The following is a 19,033-nucleotide window of genomic DNA, read 5'->3' as shown; positions in this document are numbered from 1 at the left end:
ATAACAACAGGTGGCTAGGGGATAATCTGATGGATGAGATCTGGGCAGCTTAGTATTCTGTGCAGATTGCCACACTTGCCAGGAAACCTGCTCTCATCTGCCCTCTAACTCTGTCCTGTTCTTTTCTTTCTTTATCTTCAAAATTTACTTACTATATTAAGTGACATGCATATACCAGGTCAATTTTGAAAAGTATTTAGTTTCCCTAAACGGTATTGACTCTGCCACCAAAATATGAAGCTTCTATTGATAGTTTTACATGATAACTTTTTAAAGATACAATATTAATTGCCACCTAAATTTCACTATTTTCAGTTCAGTTCAGTCCAGTTGCTCAGTTATGTCTGACTCTTCGCAGCCCCATGGACCACAGCATGCCAGGCCTTCATGTCCATCACCAACTCCCAGAGTTTACCCAAACTCATGTCCATTGAGTCAGTGATGCCATCCAACCATCTCATCCTCTGTCATCCCCTTCTCCTCCTGCCCTCAATCTTTCTCAGCGTCAGGGTCTTTTGAAATGAGTCAGCTCTTTGCATCAGGTGGCCAAAGTATTGGAGTTTCAACTTCAATATCAGTCCTTCCAATGAATAGTCAGGACTGATTTCCTTTAGGATGGACTGGTGAGATCTCCTTGCAGTCCAAGGAACTCTCAAGAGTCTTCTCCAACACCACAGTTCAAAAGCATCGATTCTTTGACACTCAATTTTCTGTATAGTCCAACTCTCACATCCATACATGACTACTGGGAAAATCAGACAGACTAGACTTGACTAGACAGACCTTTGTTGGCAAAGTAATGTCTCTGCTTTTTCATATGCTGTCTAGGTTGGTCATAACTTTCCTTCCAAGGAGTAAGCATCTTTTAATTTCATGGCTGCAATCACCATCTGCAGTGATTTTAGAGCCCCCAAAAATTAAATATGCCACTGTTTCCACTGTTTCCCCATATATTTGCCATGAAGTGATGGGACCAGATGCCATGATCTTAGTTTTCTTAATGTTGAGCTTTAAGCCAACTTTGTCACTCTCCTCTTTCATTTTCATCAAGAAGCTCTTAAGTTCTTCTTCACTTTCTGCCATAAGAATGGTGTCATCTGCATATATGAGGTTATTGATATTTCTCCCAGCAATCTTGATTCCAGCTTGTGCTTCTTCCAGCCCAGCGTTTCTCATGATGTACTATGCATATAAGTTAAATAAGCAGGGTGACCATATACAGCCTTGACATACTCCTTTTCCTATTTGGAACCAGTCTGTTGTTCCAAGTCCAGTTCTAACTGTTGCTTCCTTACCTGCATACAGGTTTCTCAAGAGGCAGGTCAGGTGGTCTGGTATTCCCATTTCCTTCAGAATTTTCCACAGTTTATGGTGATCCACACAGTCAAAGGCTTTGGCATAGTCAATCAAGCAGAAATAGATGTTTTCTGGAACTCTCTTGCTTTTTCGATGATCCAGCAGATGTTGCCAATTTGATCTCTGGTTCCTCTGCCTTTTCTAAAACCAGCTTGAACATCTGGAAGTTCATTGTTCATGTACTGAGAAAACCTGGCTTGGAGAATTTTGAGCATTTCTTTACTAGCGTGTGAGATGAGTGCAATTGTGTGGTAGTTTGAGCATTCTTTGGCGTTGCCTTTCTTTGGGATTGGAATGAAAACTGACCTTTTCCAGTCCTGTGGCCACTGCTGAGTTTTCCAAATTTGCTGTCATATTGAGTGCAGCACTTTCACAACATCATCTTTTAGGATTTGAAATAGCTCAACTGGAATGCCTACACTTCCACTAGCTTTGTTCATATTGATGCTTCCTCACATTCCAGGATGTCTGGCTCTAGGTGAGTGTGAGTGATCACATCATCGTGATTACCTGTGTTTTGAAGATCTTTTTTGTACAGTTCTTCTGTGTATTCTTGCCACCTCTTCTTATTATCTTCTAATTCTGTTACACTATACCATTTCTGTCCTTTATTGAGCCCATCTTTGCATGAAATGTTCCCTTGGTATCTCTAATTTTCTTGAAGAGGTCTCTAGTCTTTCCCATTCTATTGTTTCCCTCTATTGATTTGCATTGATCGTGAGGAAGGCTTTCTTATCTCTCCTTGCTGTTCTTTGGAACTCTGCTTTCAAATGAGTATATCTTTCCTTTTCTCCTTTGCTTTTCACTTCTTTTCACAGCTATTTGTAAGGCATCCTTAGACAACCATTTTGCCTTTTTGCATTGCTTTTTCTTGGGAATGGTCTTGATTCCTGTCTCCTGTACAATGTCATGAACCTCCATCCATAGTTCATCAAGCACTCTGTCTATTAGGTCTAGTCCCTTAAATCTATTTCTCAGTTCCACTGTATAGTCATAAGGGATTTGATTTAGGTCATACATGAATGGTTTAGTGGTTTTCCGCACTTTCTTCAATTTAAGTCTGAATTATTGGTTTTACTCTAGGTAATCTGAAGTCTTTGGCAAGTCATTTTTCTCTTGTTACTTTCACAATTTTCCTTTTACTTTTGGCTTTCAACCTTTTGACTATGATGTGTTTGGATGTGGATCTCTTTGTGTTCATTCCACATGGAGTTCAGTAGGCTTCTTGAAGACACAACTTTATTTTTTTCACTAAATTTGGAAGGTTCAACAATTGCTCTTTGAATAATTTCTTTGCTTCTTTCTTTTACAAATGTTTTCCAGTATTTCTATTATATTTGATTTTATCCCACATATAGGTATTTCCAGTATTTCTATTATACTCAATGGCATCCCATACTAGGTTCTGTCAATTTTTTTTTCATACTTTTTTTCTGTCTGGTTTTCAGATTACATAATCTCTATTGTCTGTCTTCAAATCCATTGATTCCCTCTAGTGAGTTTTCATTCCTCACATTCTTTTTATTGATCATTATATTTTCACATTTAGAATTTCATTTAGTAATTTTTTTATAATTTCTATTTCTCTTTGCTGGTAATCTCTGATATGACTTTGTCATCATGTCATCATGTCTTTCATTCTTTAAGGGTGGTTTCTTTTAGTTTTTTTAATATATTTATAACAGTTATTTTGAAGTCTCTGCTAAATCTACTATTTGGACCTTTTCAAATGTAGCTTCTGTTGCTTGTTTTTCCCTGGGAATGGTTCACACATCCATGTTTCTTTTCATTTCTTGTGAATTTTTTTGAAAACTTGATGTAGTAACTCTAGTTACTGATCCTTCTGCCAACCTGGGACTTACTGTACTTGTGACTTGTTTAGTTGCTTAGTAACCTTGGGGAATATTTCAGTGAATTCTATTTCTGCTTTAGGGTAAGTCCTTTAATGTCACTACTCTGGTAGCATAGCATAACCTTGGGCATGTACACAGTCACCTTGATACCCGTTTTGCCCAGAGATGATAGTGGTTTTAGCTGAGATGTCTTCAAAAGTCTCTTTTCCTTATCTTCATACTAAAATTCTAAGTGGCCTGCCTCTAGTGTTATTATTTCACAGAAGTTAAACTTTAATAAATGTTAGCTGATTGTTTTTTTTCTTGGAAAATTCCCAAGGGCATAAATCATTCTGCATTCTGAACCAATTAAAAACTGTTTTGTTTTGTTTTGTTTTTTTCCTTTCTTCAGAAGTAGTCTTTTAGGCCAGTCTTTATGACTTGATCATACTCCAGGAGAGCTTTTCTTAGCTTCTCTTCCCCCCAACTTTGTTTTAAAAACAAGACTACTAAGTAATCTAACATTTCACTTGTTGCTATCATGGAGCTACTAGTTGTCCCTTAACTGCTCATAAAAATCTCCTTTTTCCTTTTAATATAGAATCTTTAGGTTTGAACTTCCCCACTCTGTTCCAAATAATCCGATTTCGTTGGGATGAGTTACAGACTCTCTGTGCTTACAGCCTGCTTTCCTTTCTGAGCAGAACCTATAAAACCGTCTGCCTGTCTTCAAGGAATATCCCTACTCCCTGAGTAGGGTGCTGGGTGGGGACAGTAGCCCTTGGTCTTCTTGGCTTATCTCTTAATGTGGAGTCTCTGCCCCATGAGCAAACTGGGGTGAATGTAATCCCTCAGTCTGTGATTGGGAGTTTAGTGGAATAAGAGAGTCCCAGACTCGGGTTTGTCTGACTAGAGTTTCTACTACACAGAACTGAAAAGAATGAGATATGCTTGTGACCTGCACCTCCCTGAGAGAAAATATAATCATAGACCATGAGCTGAGGGAAGAGGCAGCCCCTATCTTCTTGGTTGTACAATCTGGAGTAGAGCTTCCCTCACATTAAGCTGAGGGAGTGGTGCAAAGTCTTGATTTAATTAAAAGCTCAAAGTTTAAAGGGCTGAAGAAGCTTCTTCTTCTTTTTTTTTTTTTTTAGTATATACAGTGATTAGATATTCTGAGAGTTTCAAATACAAAACATCTAAAAATGCCAGTTTAAATGCAAAAACTGGCATGAGGAAATAGCAAATCATCTTTTTAAATACATCAATATCCTGTCAAGAATGTAATGAAAATCATCAGAGCAGCATCTTTTTCTTTACAATCATTTCTGTAAAATGATTTTACTAAATAATAGCTTAAATTTTTCATTAACCAGAAACACAAAGATGGGCAGTTCATAGCCAGTACATCAGCTCCATCAATGGCCCTGCATCCTTTTATCTTTCTGTTACTGAACATCATTGTTATGGCATATTTTTCACTCTCAGACTAGTACTTCATGGACTAAAGATTAATATTCCATCTCTAACATCATATCTGTACTCAGAGCAGTTCAAAAACAAGGAAACAGCCAAAGAATGGTTGGCACTTGTAAGACCAATGAAAAACTTTAGAATTATCCAACAGATTTTGAGTATATCTCCTTGGCCAGAATTAAACCACATAGCTACCTCTCTCTAGTTAGCAAAGGAGGCTGGGAAATGTAGTTTTTGAAGTTGGACATATTACCACTGAAAGAAATCTGGCTTCTATTAGTAAGAAAAAATGGCAGATGGATATCAGATAAACTAGTAGTGTCTGCCATAGCAATATTGTAGGAAAATGGGAATATGTATACCCTTGTGTTGGGAATATAATTGTCACAACTTCAAGGAATAAATTTGTTATAGCTACAAAAATTGGAGAAAAAAATGAGTAAAATAGGACTACTCATAATAACATGGACAACATTCATAAACAATTTTTAAACTAAAAATTTCAAGTTGTAAAACAATGTGTATAATATGATAGTTTATGTATGAAATTTTATATATTATATCAAGACTCTTTTCACCAAAAAAAGACTTTATTTTATTTTTATTGACATACAATTGAGGTACAACTTTATATATGCTACAATTTAGAGATTCACAATTTTTAAAGGTTATCCTCAATTTATAGTTATTGTAAAATATTGGCTATGTTTTCCTTGGTGTACAATATATCCTCATACCTTATTTCATACATAATAGTTTATAGCTCTTTCTCCTTTGCCCCATACGACCCCTATTGCCTTCCTTCTCCCCACTGTGAGTCTGTTACTTTTTTCTGTTACATTAACTAGTTTGTTATATTTTTTAGATTCTACATATTTCTTTTAATGAGAAGAGTTTATTATATTATTTAAATGCATAAGTGGCCTGCAGATGAGTAAGGGAGATCCACGGGGAAATAGCAAATGGAATCAGTGGGTGGATGAGTGCCAAGCCTGGGGCTATGAGAAGAGCTGCAGGGCTGGTTTTCTAAGGGTCTTGGAATTAATGGGCCACCGAATGTGAAAGAACAGAACCCAGAATCAGTTAGCCTAAAATCAAACACTGAAAGACAATATTTGTCTTTCTCTGTCTGACTTATTTAACTTAGCATAATATGCTCCAAACCCATCTATATTGCTGAAAATGGCAGCATTTCATCCTTTTTTATGGCTCAGTAGTATTCCAGTGGTGTGTGTGTGTGTGTGTGTGTGTGTGTGTGTGTGTGTTTGATATCATACCTTTATCCATTCGTTTATTGACAGGTTGCTTATAGTGTTTCACCGAGACTCTGGAACATCATCTCAATTCAGTTGAGTTCAGTTGCTCAGTCATGTCTGACTCTTTGCGACCCCATGGACTGCAGTACGCTATGCTTCCCTGTCCCTCACCAACTCTCGGAGTTTACTCAAACTCACATCCATTGGGTCAGTGATGTCATCCAACCATCTCATCCTCTGTTGTCCCCTTCTTCCTCCTTCAATCTTTCCCAGCATGAGTTCAGTTGCTCCTTCCCAGTCATCCAGTCTGAACCTGACTCTTTCATACATGACATTTCACATGTTTCAATGACATTCTCCAAATCTTCCCACTGCAGAGTCCATAAGACTGTTCTATCATCAGTGTCTCTTTTGCTGTCCCTCTTTCAAATTCATACATGCTTAGTATACTGTATTTATGTTTTTCCTTCTGGAGTCTGTATAAAACTCACATCCAATTGAGTCATTGTGATGTCATCCAATCCATCTGCTGATGGACATCTAGGTTGCTTCCATGTCCTGGCTATTATAAACAGTGCTGTCCCTCTTCAGTGTGTATGCCCTTCTTATTGAAAAGATGTTCAACATCACTTTTATCAGAGAAATGCAAATCTTTCCCAGCATCAGGGCTCTCTTAATAAATGCTGGAGATGAAAAAGGGAACCCTCTTACACTGTTGGTTCAAATTAGTACAGCCACAGGCAGTGTGGAGATTCCAAAAAACTGGAAATAGAACTGCCTTATGATCCAGGGTTTCAAATGAATCTTCTTAGCAGGCAGTCATTCAATAAACATTCAGCATTGATTTCCTTTCAGGATTGATTTCCTTTAAGGATGGACTGGTTGGATCTCCTTGATGTCCAAAGAACTCTCAAGAGTCTTCTCCAACACCACAGAACATCATTTCAAGTACCATTATTTTAAAATTTATTCCAGAAATTGTATCATATAAAAATTAAAGCAGATCCCATTTTTGAAAAAAACTAAACAACTTTTCAGGGGCACATCTTTCCCAAGGTTTAAAGGCAAAAACATGGGTTTGGGAACCAATAGTCTAAGCTTTGAATCACGGCTTGAAAACCTCTGAACTCTGTATCGTGAAGCTTGTTGCTTTAATTCTGTTACCCCTGTGTAAAGTCACAGGACCAATTCCTACCCTCCAGGATTGCCATGAAGATTAGAGACAACAATGTGTCTCACCTAGGTCTGATGCTTATTCTGTGCACTGCAAACTGTTGCTCTGGTGCATAAATTGGCTTCTCAGTTTCTGTGCCCTGAATAATTTCCTACACAAATGGTGGTATCACTTGAAATTGCTCTCAGTAACCCCCAAATCACTTGACCAATCATTCTACATTCCCATCACTGTTAACCGCTAAAGTATTCAATGACACACCCAGAACCAAATAAAAGAGAAAATAGAAACTGAGTGGTTTGTTGAATAAACATGAATCAAAGGCCCCATGATTTTTAAGGCATTCAAATGTTTACAAGTTTTTCCTTTTTCAAGAGAGAGAAAATGTCTCAAGAGAGAGTGCAAGTGTCTGAATGTCTGGTATAGCTTTTACCTTCTTTAGATTTATAAAAACTCATAACTTCAAAAACATAAACTAAGACTCTTACCCAATTACAGGGGAAAAAGTTCTTTATATGTATTACAAGCAAAGTTATTAAGGCTCATAGTTCTTTTAAAAGATGTTAAGAGAAAAATTATGGTAAGAGGTCAATTGTTCATAAAAAAAACTTTCAAAAAGAGATGCCAATGTAAACACACATGTTGAACAAGGGCCACTTGGACCAAGATAAGATCTCTATTATGTGATAAAATACATTTCAATCTAAATCCCTCATCCTTTCTGTAATGTAAGGACAACATATTCCTTTATGGCTATTTTAGGGGTTTTATTTTGACTGAAATGTTTCGTTGTTGTTCAAAAAAATCATGGGGCATTAATATATGCAATCTGATAATAGATTCTTTTTAAAAATTGACTTGCTCTTTTCCAGTTCTAAAACCAAAAAAAGAACAAAAATCCAAAGTATTCGGATGAATACTTTTAATCAACATGAAAAAGCTGATTAGTACGTTTCACTCTTAAAGGAGAGACAAGGATAAATAATCTGAGGACTGAGGTATCTGAATGGCAGGACTGGACCAATGACAGTCCAGAAGGGGCCATCTCTGATGGTGAGAATATGATTGCACTGCTACTTGGCTGCTTCTTTTTCAGAAGGTCCTTCTCCTCCACTTATGATAGTTTGTCAACAACTCCTTTAGCATTAAGCAATTTTAGTATATTATCAGCCATCAATAATGTATTTTAAATTATTTTACACATGAACTTCTCTTGAGAGTGAGATCACTAGCTAAGCTGCCTCTTATGAGGATGCTGATAGACAAAGAAATATTTAGAGTCCCAGACAATTGTCAGAATGGGGACACTTTGAAAGAAGGGAAAGTGAAGGAAAAAAGGAAGGAGAGAGCTGGCAACAGAATTGGTATACTTTCTAATCATGTCTCAATTTTCAAAAGGGAAAGAAGACAGATAGGAGAAGGAACACTAAAGGTGTCAAGAGTGTAGAGGCCTGTGCACTGAAGACATGAACTCAAATATTGGGAAAAAGAGAAAAGATTGTATTCTTGGGAAGGATGTAAATAGACGCATGTTCTCTGTATTACTCAGGGTTCTCCAGATAAGCAGAATCAATAGGATATATCCTACAGGATAGTTATATATATATATATATATATATATATATAATTACAAGGTATCGGCTCATGCAATTATGGTGGAAGAAATTCAGTGATCTTCCATCTGCAAGAGGGAGACCCAGAACTAATCCAAAAGCCTGAGTACCAACTGAAGGATAGATCATTGTCTCAGCTCAAGTAGTCAGGCAGAGAGAGTAAATTTACTCTTTCTCCACAATTTTATACTCTCCAGGCCCTCCATGGACTGGATGACGCCATGGGACTGAATGCCATGGACTGCATGACCCACTCCAGGGAGGAAAAACTACTTTATTCAATCCACCAATTCAAATGTTAATCACTTCTGAAAACATCTTCATGGTCACACCCAGAAATAATGTTTAATCTGGGCAACCCATGTTTCAATCAAGTTGGCACAAAAAATTAACCATCATATCATCTAGCTTTCAATCAGCTCCAAAACTTGGGGCTCTATTTCTCAGCACAGGAAAACTGAGAATGTCTGTGTGCAAAAAAAAAAAAAAAAAAAAAAAAAGAATTATTTTTGGAAAGATGGAAAAGCTTAGGGGTGGAAAAATGGGAATATAGCACCCTATAGCTAATGTAATGGGAAAATCACTAAGGAAAGAAAATTTTTAACTGGCAGATTAAAACTTGGATTTTTATCTTTATAACTCTTTCTGTAAGCATTTTAGTGGAAGAATTACTCAAAATTGGAAATATATTGAGCTCCATGCAAATATGTTAGAGTTGTTTTCATCTTTTTTTAGCAAAAAGGAAACATAGACATTGTAAGCAACATAAGATGTCAATACAACTGCCCTATATACTTTTTTTCTAAACAACAAAGCTCATCTGGCTACCATTACTTTCCTATCTTGATGGGATATCCTCCATTTATTCTTCCATTCATTTTTGTTTAGAAAGGACATTGGGTGTGTTGCTAGAATCACTTGAGCCCAGTAACAACTGTACATTATACGCCTTCACTCTACAGTCTTGGCAGGGAGAAAGGTCTGACAATGTGAATACTGCTATTCAGACAGTCTCCCTAGAAGGAAAAAATGCCAAGGGCTTATCTAACCACAAAGAGAGCAAAACCTTCCAGGAACCACAGAAGAGACAAGGTTCCCTCTCTCAATTCAATTTAAGACAGCTTTAGTTAAGATGCAGTTTCAAAAGATTTTGCAGTGATATAGTGGGTGCTTTTTCAGCAAACCCAAATCAGAAGGTCCTGACCCATTAAAGTGATATAAAGCATAGCATTAATTAATGTTTTGGTCAATGGTTTCCTAATAATATCTAGTAATCTTAGCTCAGATATCACCAAATGAATATAAAAAACTGCCTTTTTTATGTGTGTAAACTTTTTTTTGAATTTGTCTAAATAGAGACTCTTTCCTATTGATTTGTTCCCTGGCTCAGGACGTGCTATAGTATACCAGAGTTTGAAGTCAGAAAACTGATTCAAACCCTGCCTCTGTCCTTATTATTATCTGAACATGGACAAATTATTTCACAATTCTCACACTCACATTCCCATATATAAAGTGAGGATAATAGAACCTACTTGATGAGGCTGTTGTATTAAATAATGCACATGCCAAGATATAGCCTAGGGCTTAGCACCTAGGTATGACTCACTCAAGTAAGAGCCGTTCATTTTTCTTAATTGATTTGTATTTCCTGATGTATTTTTCCCTCTATAAGACATTAAAAAGTTGATGAGGAAAAGTCTGACATTATTTTCTATATTCAAAATTTTGATCCATTTTATAAGGTTAACATATACCTGTGATATCATCTAAAAGTAAAAATGCCTCTTTTTAGAAAAATAAGTATCATATATTAATGTATATCTATGGAATCTAGAAAGATGGTACTGATGAACCTACTTGCAGGGCAGCAAAGAAGATGCAGACATAGAGAACATACTTACGGACGAGGGCAAGGGGAGGAAGGTAAGGGTGAGATGAATGGAGAGAGTAGCATGGAAGCATATACATTAGCATGTGTAAAATATATGGCCAGTGGAAAAGCTGTGTGACTCAGGGAACTCACACTGGGGCTCTGTAATAACCTAGAAAGGTGGGATGGGTAGGAGGTGGGAGGGAGGTTCAAGAGGGAGGGGCATATATATATATACCTATGGTTAATTCACGTTAATGTATGACAGAAATCAAGCCAATATTGTAAAGCAATTATCCTTCAATTCAAATCAAAATAAATTTAAAAAACTAAACAAATGAACCTCAAAAAATGTCTCTTTTTTATAGCAACAACAAAATAAGAAGAGCTAGAGAATCTACCCGGGCAGTAAGCATTTACTCAGTGATAGGTCTGTGTTGTATTTGGGTGCTAGAAAGATGATTAGGAAATGGCTAATCTACCCATAATCTGGTGAAAAATATTTGGATTAAGGATTTTATGGGACTTGATGGCATCAGTGATCCTTTATTATCAGGCCTCTGCCTCTCTCTCCAATCCCGGCAATCCCTCAGGACTCTTGTGTCACCCTTCATTCCAGTGCACCCAAAGCTTCTATGGTTTCTCTTGCCCACGCTGATTTCTAGGTCTGGTTCTCATCTAGGTATCCTTGGAGACTCAACTCAAATATCATCAACTTCTCAATTCACCTTCCCTTATTCTCCTTGCCTCTACTACAACCCTCCATTAAATGGGTTAGGTACCACTCCTTGGGGTTCACCTAACACTTTTGCTTATTCCTATCACTGTAATTAGACATTATTTGACTGTAAACTCTTTAGACTGTGCCTTACTCACCTCTGAATTTCTTCTAAGCACAGAACATGGCATTTAGTAGAAACTCAAAAAGGTCAGTGGGATAAACAAATAGATCAATGACATCATGTTAAAAAAATAGTTCAATATTAATTGCTATAGACTGAATGTGTCCCTCCAAAATTCACATACTGAAAATCATTACTGTGAGGGTATTTAGAGATGGGAGTCTTTAGAAGATGATTAGGTCATGAGGAACATCCTCTTGTGAATGGGATTAGTGTACTCATTAAAGAGGCCCCAGAGACATCACTTACCCTTCTTCCATGTGAGGACACAGTGAAAAGACAATCATCTATAAACTAGAAAACGGGTCTTTACTAGAAACAAAATCTACCAGCCCTTTGATTTTGGACGTTGCAGCCTCTAGAACTATGAGAAATAGATTTCTGTTATTTATAAACTACTCAGTTTGTGACAATTTGTTATAGGAAGCTGAATAAACAAAGGGAGTAGCATTAGGGACAAAAACAATGCTCCTGAGTGAAAATCTACACTCATCAGATCATCCAGCATTGCAATTCCTTGGGAAGTTCTGGACACTGTTAATGTATTGTCCTGTTTTTCAAATAGAAAGATTAAGGAATAAAAAGCATGATTCCTCATGAGTCAAGGATCTGGCTTGAAATAAAGTCCATACCTCTAATTTCCCAACTTGGGTTTCTGTAACTCTACTGTGCACCCTCTTCTAGAATAAAAATTCTAATAAAAATTCCTTGATATCATTATTCAGTAGCAGGAAATTGTGAAAGGATATCCTAAAATAAACAAATCTGAGCACACCAGGTTTGAGTCTCCATGATTTTAACAGAAAACCAAAATTCCTCAGACATTTTTTCCGTGACCTTGCAGGCTACCTTAAGTCTGAGGCCAAATATGTCCAGAGATTTGACAGAACTGTTTAAAAATTCATATGATTTTATTGATTATGCAATGGAAAAAAATTGGAATTGGTCTTATATTGTCATTGGCATTAGTGAGGTTGAGAGTTTTTGTTTGATCTCCATTCAACCTTTCTAGAAGCTTGGAAACTACAGACTGAAGCAATTCAAATTTATGCAGAGTTTGACAGTAAGTTAATTACCAGAATTATGCAAAATTTGAATAGTGGTATGTTACAAATACACTTCTCCATAAGCATATGCAAGCTGTCTGTCAACTAGCTGGCTCATTCTGAAGACATGTCCACTTAAGAGAAAATATTATATTTCAAAGAGTCTTAAGAGGCATAGAGAAAAGACTACAAGTACTTTGCCCTTTACCCTTGAAATGTATGCAGAATCCCAAACTTGAGTTGAACTCATAATAACTGAACTCCCAGGCACCATACTTGTTAAAATAGATACAGACACTAATCCAAACAGGCAGGGTGGTCTCTTCTCAAATATTCACATTCCACACCCTGTCACAGACATACTCAAATCAGAGCAAGCCTTAACAGGGAAACAGAGGAGACAGCCAGGCATCTCTGCAGTGTGATTTCAAACATGTTCAGGTTGCCCCCAAGTTATGTTTCTTCACCAGCTGAAATTTCCCAATTCAAGATTATTTGATGACTTAACATTCTGAATACTGTCAAAAGGGGAATTCTCTGACATATATGCATGAATAATGAAAGAGGCAAAGTAGCTTTAAAATTATTTTTCCTTCCTGTAAATAAATGTATAAGGCAATTTTTTGAAATCAATTATAATAAGGAGAAAGATGAAAGCATGAGTCCTTACACACCAAAAAAATAAAATTGTACCTTTATAAGTTAGAGAATAGATAAAAGGAAAGACTGAGAGCATCAAAAGCAAACAGATTGTGATATTTGCCTAGTAGGGGGCCTGGGCCCTACAATTTCTAAGGAAAAGGATAACAAAGCAGGAATGGGGGTGGAGGAGGCAATGTTTTTCTTGCTTGTCACCCTGTCTCTTCAATGAGTCACATTTTCCATCTGAAAGTTTACATATTTGTTTTCAGATTCTCAATATGGTACAAAGAATGAGCCAGGAATCATTTGGTTGCAAGAAACATACACCCACTTATACTTCACAATTACTGAATTTTATTGAAAAGATCTTAGCGAATCTCAAGGAAATAAAGCATTTGCAGGATACCTGGACTCCAGATGATCCAAAAGTCATCAGGCAGCCATTCTTGAATCTTTCCCTCCATAACCACATCCTGTCTGTGCTTCTCCCTGCATTTCTGCCTTGTTCTTGACATGTTTTCTGGAAAAGACTCTTTTGTTTTAATTCTGCTATTAGCATAGCTTTTATAACCCTTATCAACTTAAAGTCCAGCTCGAGGTAACTGTCTAATACAGTAGTCACAACAAACTGACTCAATATATTAACTCCCAATTCTCAGGAGAGACAGACACATACACAGACACACACACACACACAAAGAGAAAGAGAGAGACAGAGAAATCCCAACTTGAATGAAGTTGCTACCTTAGATCCTATAATGGCCAATAGAGAGTTCTCTGGTGTTTATCCACCCTCTAGGGTTAAGTTTTTCAGCAGACATTTAACAGGAGATAAATTATCTTGGAACAATGTATGTGAACAGATATTGATTAGGCATTTCTAGTAAATTAACGTTGCAGAGATAGATGGATAAATAAAAAGGGATTAGGAAAACTGTGTGAATCAGCTCCACCCAGTTTTCCTTATCCTTTAGGCAGACAATTTGAGTTCTGAGCCCTCTAAATACAGTGTGTACACATTAATATAATAATGTATTTAGATAATTTAGATAATATTGTTATCTATATTTAGATAATAATATTCTGTATTTAGATAATAATAATCTGTATTTAGATAATAATGTTACAACATTATTAATCAGAATAGAGTGAATGATCCCAAAGATAAGTCCCAAAATATGTGAGCCAGGTATTTTCCAAAGCAGAAGTTTTATACCCAGTTTAGGTATAAAAATTGGTATTTGACATACACCATTGGAATGATTAAGTGGTGTTTTACAATAAGTAAAGAAACAAAAAGCAGGAAAAGAAGTGAATTCTAAAAATCAGGACCTTCCAAATAATTTTAGTAAATAGAGAATTTTGAAATACCCAAGGAAGAGATTGAATAGGAGATAAGAGAAATGGACAGAAGCATCCGGGCTAACAAAACCTTTTTATATGTTGTGGAAATTTTCCTAGAGTCTTTTCAGTATCCCGAAAAAATAAAATACTTTTATTAGATTTATTCTCCTTTTTTCTTTATTATACAGTTCCCAGCTCTCTGAACCTAAAACTCAGGCTACAATAATGTGGTATTAGTTCAACTTCCATATTAGTGAGGACTTTTTGCAGAATTTTGTGAGCCTTATCCATTTCTTATCTAGCATGATAGAATGTGTTTTAGGATCCAACTTGACAAACTTACAAATGAACTTCAACAACTATTTTTAAATTGTGATCTATCTCTAGATCTCATAGAAACCCTAAGAGACTTCCACTTAACCAGCTCACAGATGAACAAACAATGCCCATGTCTGTACTCACAGCAAGTTATTTCTGCTTTCATTGGTTCAGCTATGTGTCAAGCAAGAGTCAAGGTTTTGACCTTAAGCCTCTTTATGCTAATTGCATTTGTATTTGTAATCACATAGTTAAGGTAAATATTATATAAACCACTGATATACGAGTGGAAAAAAAAATGTGTTCTTTCTCTGATAACTAAGTTGAATACTTTGGAAGGGCTAAATAAATATGAGTTGTTAAAATTTTCAGTGTAATTAGAAGCCATTCACACTTGTCATTCATTCAACATTCAATGAATATTTATTGAGTCCTTTCTGTGTGTCAGCCTTTATTCCAGACATTGAAAATACAAGTATGAATAAAGCAATATTTCCCCTTCTCAATTTGCTTATAGTCCTCTGTGTGAGGCAGATTATCAAATACTGTGTTATTCTCTTTCCATAGATATTGGTCCCCAGTAGGAGGGACACACTATATAATCTTGGGAGTTAAGGAGAGCTTTGGAGAAGGAAATGGCAACCCACTCCAGTGTTCTTGCCTGGAGAGTCCCAGGGACAGGGGAGCCTGGTGGGCTGCTGTCTATGGGGTTGCACAGAGTCGGACACGACTGAAGCGACTTAGCAGCAGCAGCAGCAAGGAGAGCTTCCTGGTTACATCTGAGAAGAAGCCTTTTAATCACTTTTCTGTACACCAGAAGCTAACACAACATTGTAATCTGTTATGAAAATTTTGATACTTCAATAAAAAACATTTTTAAAGGAGAGCAAGGCAATTGATGTGATTAGAAACAAGAGACACATGTCTTGTATAAAGAGTTTGTATTTCATTTTGAGAGAAATGGAAAATTGTTCAGGTGTTTTCAGAGAAGTAAATTAATTAGATAACATCTTTGAGAGATCACACTGACAATACTAAAAAAATAATAAATTGGAATTGAACAGGACCAGTTAGAAATCATTTGTAAACAGCCCACTGGAAAACTAATGATCACTTAAACTAGTATAATATGAATTATCAATACTGACACAAAATAAGATATAAAACTAGAATATAACCAGAAATAATGATAATATTGCCAAAGAAATGTGTGCTTCCCAACTCACAAAGCTCAAATGGTTTCACAGGAATGTTACTTGAAATTTTTATGTTGGTGAAGTTGTTTTCAAACAATAAAAAGAAAAAAGAATTCCACTTGGTTTTATGAAATTAGCGTAATTTTGGTAATAACATATCTAACAATTACTTACATCAATGTACTCAAATAAATAATAACCAAAATATTTTAAAAATCAATTTATTAATATATTTACAAAATCTCAAATAAACTAAAGGTCAGCTGAATGAAAAGATATATTGGGGAAAAAATCATAATCTCATGAGATTTATTTTTGAAATAAATCACATAATTTATCACATTCCAGGGTACAGAAAGAAAGCCATATTATTGCCTCAAATTACAACTTTAGGTCCTCTTAATAATATTTGAAATTTGTGCCTATTTTTAAAAACTCTCCTTAGTAAACTAAGCATAGAAGTTTACTTTCTTAATATAAGAAAAGTTTAAAATTATCATCTTAAATTATATGTAGAGTCAAGGTTTAATAAGAATTTAGTCTATACACTGTATGCTTTTCATTGTACAAAGATATCTCAATCTGTCATCTCATTTAACTTTCTTATATTTCGTAATTCCCTACTCCTCTTACTCATACCTACCTATACACCTTTACTTTACACCTTGATTTTTCTGTAATACAGACTCCATTTTACTTTTTAACTTAAACATCACTTTTTCAGAGAGGAATTACTTCACCTTCCAACCTAAATTAAAGTGAGATTCATTCAGTTGTGTCTGACTCTTTGTGACCCCATGGACTATATAGTCCATGGAATTCTCCATGCCAGAATACCGGAGTGGGTAGCCTTTCCCTTCTCCAGGGGATCTTTCAAACCAGGAATTGAACCCAGGTATCCTGCATTGCAGGCAGATTCTTTACCAGCTGAGCCACAAGGGAAGCTCAACATTACTGGAGTGAGTAGCCTATACCTTCTCCAGCGGATCTTCCCGACCCAGGATTCAAACTGGGGTCTCCTACATTGCAGGCAGACCTAAATTAAGACACCCTTTTTTTCTCTCATAGCACCCCCCTATTTTCACTCCTAACACTTTTCACAAGCTATTCTTTTATTTATTATCTATTATCACAAGCTAGATCTGTTAGACAGAGTGCCTGAAGAACTATGGATGGAGATTCATGACGTTGTACAGGAGGCAATAATCAAGACCATCCCCAAGAAAAAGAAATGCAAAAAGGCAAAATGATTGTCTAAGGAGGCCTTACAAATACCTGAGCAAAGAAGAGATGCTAAAGGCAAAGGAGAAAAGGAAAGATATATCTATCTGAATGCAGAGTTCCAAAGAATAGCAAGGAGAAATAAAGAAAGCCTTCCTCAGCGACCAATGCAAAGAAATAGAGAAAAACAGTAGAATGGGAAAGACTAGAGATCTCTTCAAGAAAATTAGAGATACCAAGGGAACATTTCATGCAAATATGGGCACAATAATGGACAAAAATGGTATTTTCCTAACAGAATCAGATGATATTAAGAAGAGGTGGCAAGAATACACAGAAGAACTATACAGAAAAGATTTTCCTGACCCAGATAACCACGATGATGTGATCATCACTTAGAGCCAGTCATCCTGGAATGTGAAGTCAAGTCGGCCTTAGGAAGCAGCACTATGAACAAAGCTAGTGGAGGTGATGGAATTCCAGTTGAGCTATTTCAAATCCTAAAAGGTGATGCTGTGAAAGTGCTGCACTCAGTATGCCAGAAAATCTGGAAAACTCAGCAGTGGACACAGATCTGGAAAATGTCAGTTTTCATTTCAATTCCAAAGAAGGGCAACACCAAAGAATGTTCAAACTACCACATGATTGCACTCATCTCACACACCAGAAAAATAATGTTAAAATTCTCCAAGCCAGGCTTCATGAACCATGAACTTTCAGATGTTCAAGCTGAATTTAGAAAAGGCAAGGGAACCAGAGATCAAATTACCAACATCCATTGGATCATCAAAAAAAACGAGAGTTCCAGAGAAATATCTACTTCTGTTTTATTGATTACACCAAAGCCTTTGATTGTATAGATCATAACAAACTGTGGAAAATTCTTTAAGAGATGGGAACACTAGACCACTTGACCTTCCTCCTGAGAAATCTATATGCAGGTCAAGAAGCAATAGTTAGAACTGGACATGGAATAGACTGGTTCCAAATTGGGAAAGGATTACATCAAGGCTGTATATTGTCACCCTGCTTATTTAACTCATATGCAGAGTACAGCATGCAAAATGCTGGGCTGGATGAAACACAAGCTGGAATCAAGATTGCTGGGAGAAACACCAATAACCTCAGATATGCAGATGATACCATCCTTATGGCAGAAAGTGAAGAGGAACAAAAGAGCCTCTTGATGAAAGTGAAAGAGGAGAGTGAGAAACCTGGCTTAAAACTCAACTTTCAAAAAACTAAAATCATGGCATTCAGTCCCATGACTCCATGGCAAATAGATGGAGAAACAATGGAAACAGTGACAGACTTTATTTTCTTGGGCTCCAAAATCACTGCAGATGGTGATTGCAGTCATGAAATTAAAAGATGCTTGTTACTTGGAAGAAAGACTATGACAAACCTAGACAGCATATTAAAAAGCAGAGACATTACTCTGCCAACAAAGATCCATCTAGTCGAGGCTATGGTTTTTCCAGTAGTTATGTATGGATGTGAGAGTTGGACTATAAAGAAAGCTGAGCACTGAAAAATTGATGCTTTTGAACTGTGGTGTTGGAGAAGACTCTTGAGAGTCCCTTGGACTGCAAGGAGATCCAACCAGTCCATCCTAAAGGAAATCAGTCCTGAATATTCATTGGAAGGACTGATGCTAAAGCTGAAACTCCAATACTTTGGCCACCTGATGTGAAGAGACATCTCATTTGAAAAGACCCAATGCTGGGAAAGATTGAATGCATGTGGAGAAGGGGATGACAGAGGATGAGATGGTTGGATGGCAT

The sequence above is a fragment of the Bos mutus genome, chromosome 5 (assembly GCF_027580195.1).
Source record: "Bos mutus isolate GX-2022 chromosome 5, NWIPB_WYAK_1.1, whole genome shotgun sequence".
Taxonomy (NCBI): Eukaryota; Metazoa; Chordata; class Mammalia; order Artiodactyla; family Bovidae; genus Bos; species Bos mutus.
The sequence above is the reverse complement of the archived record's forward strand: the minus strand, read 5'-3'. Positions refer to the sequence as shown.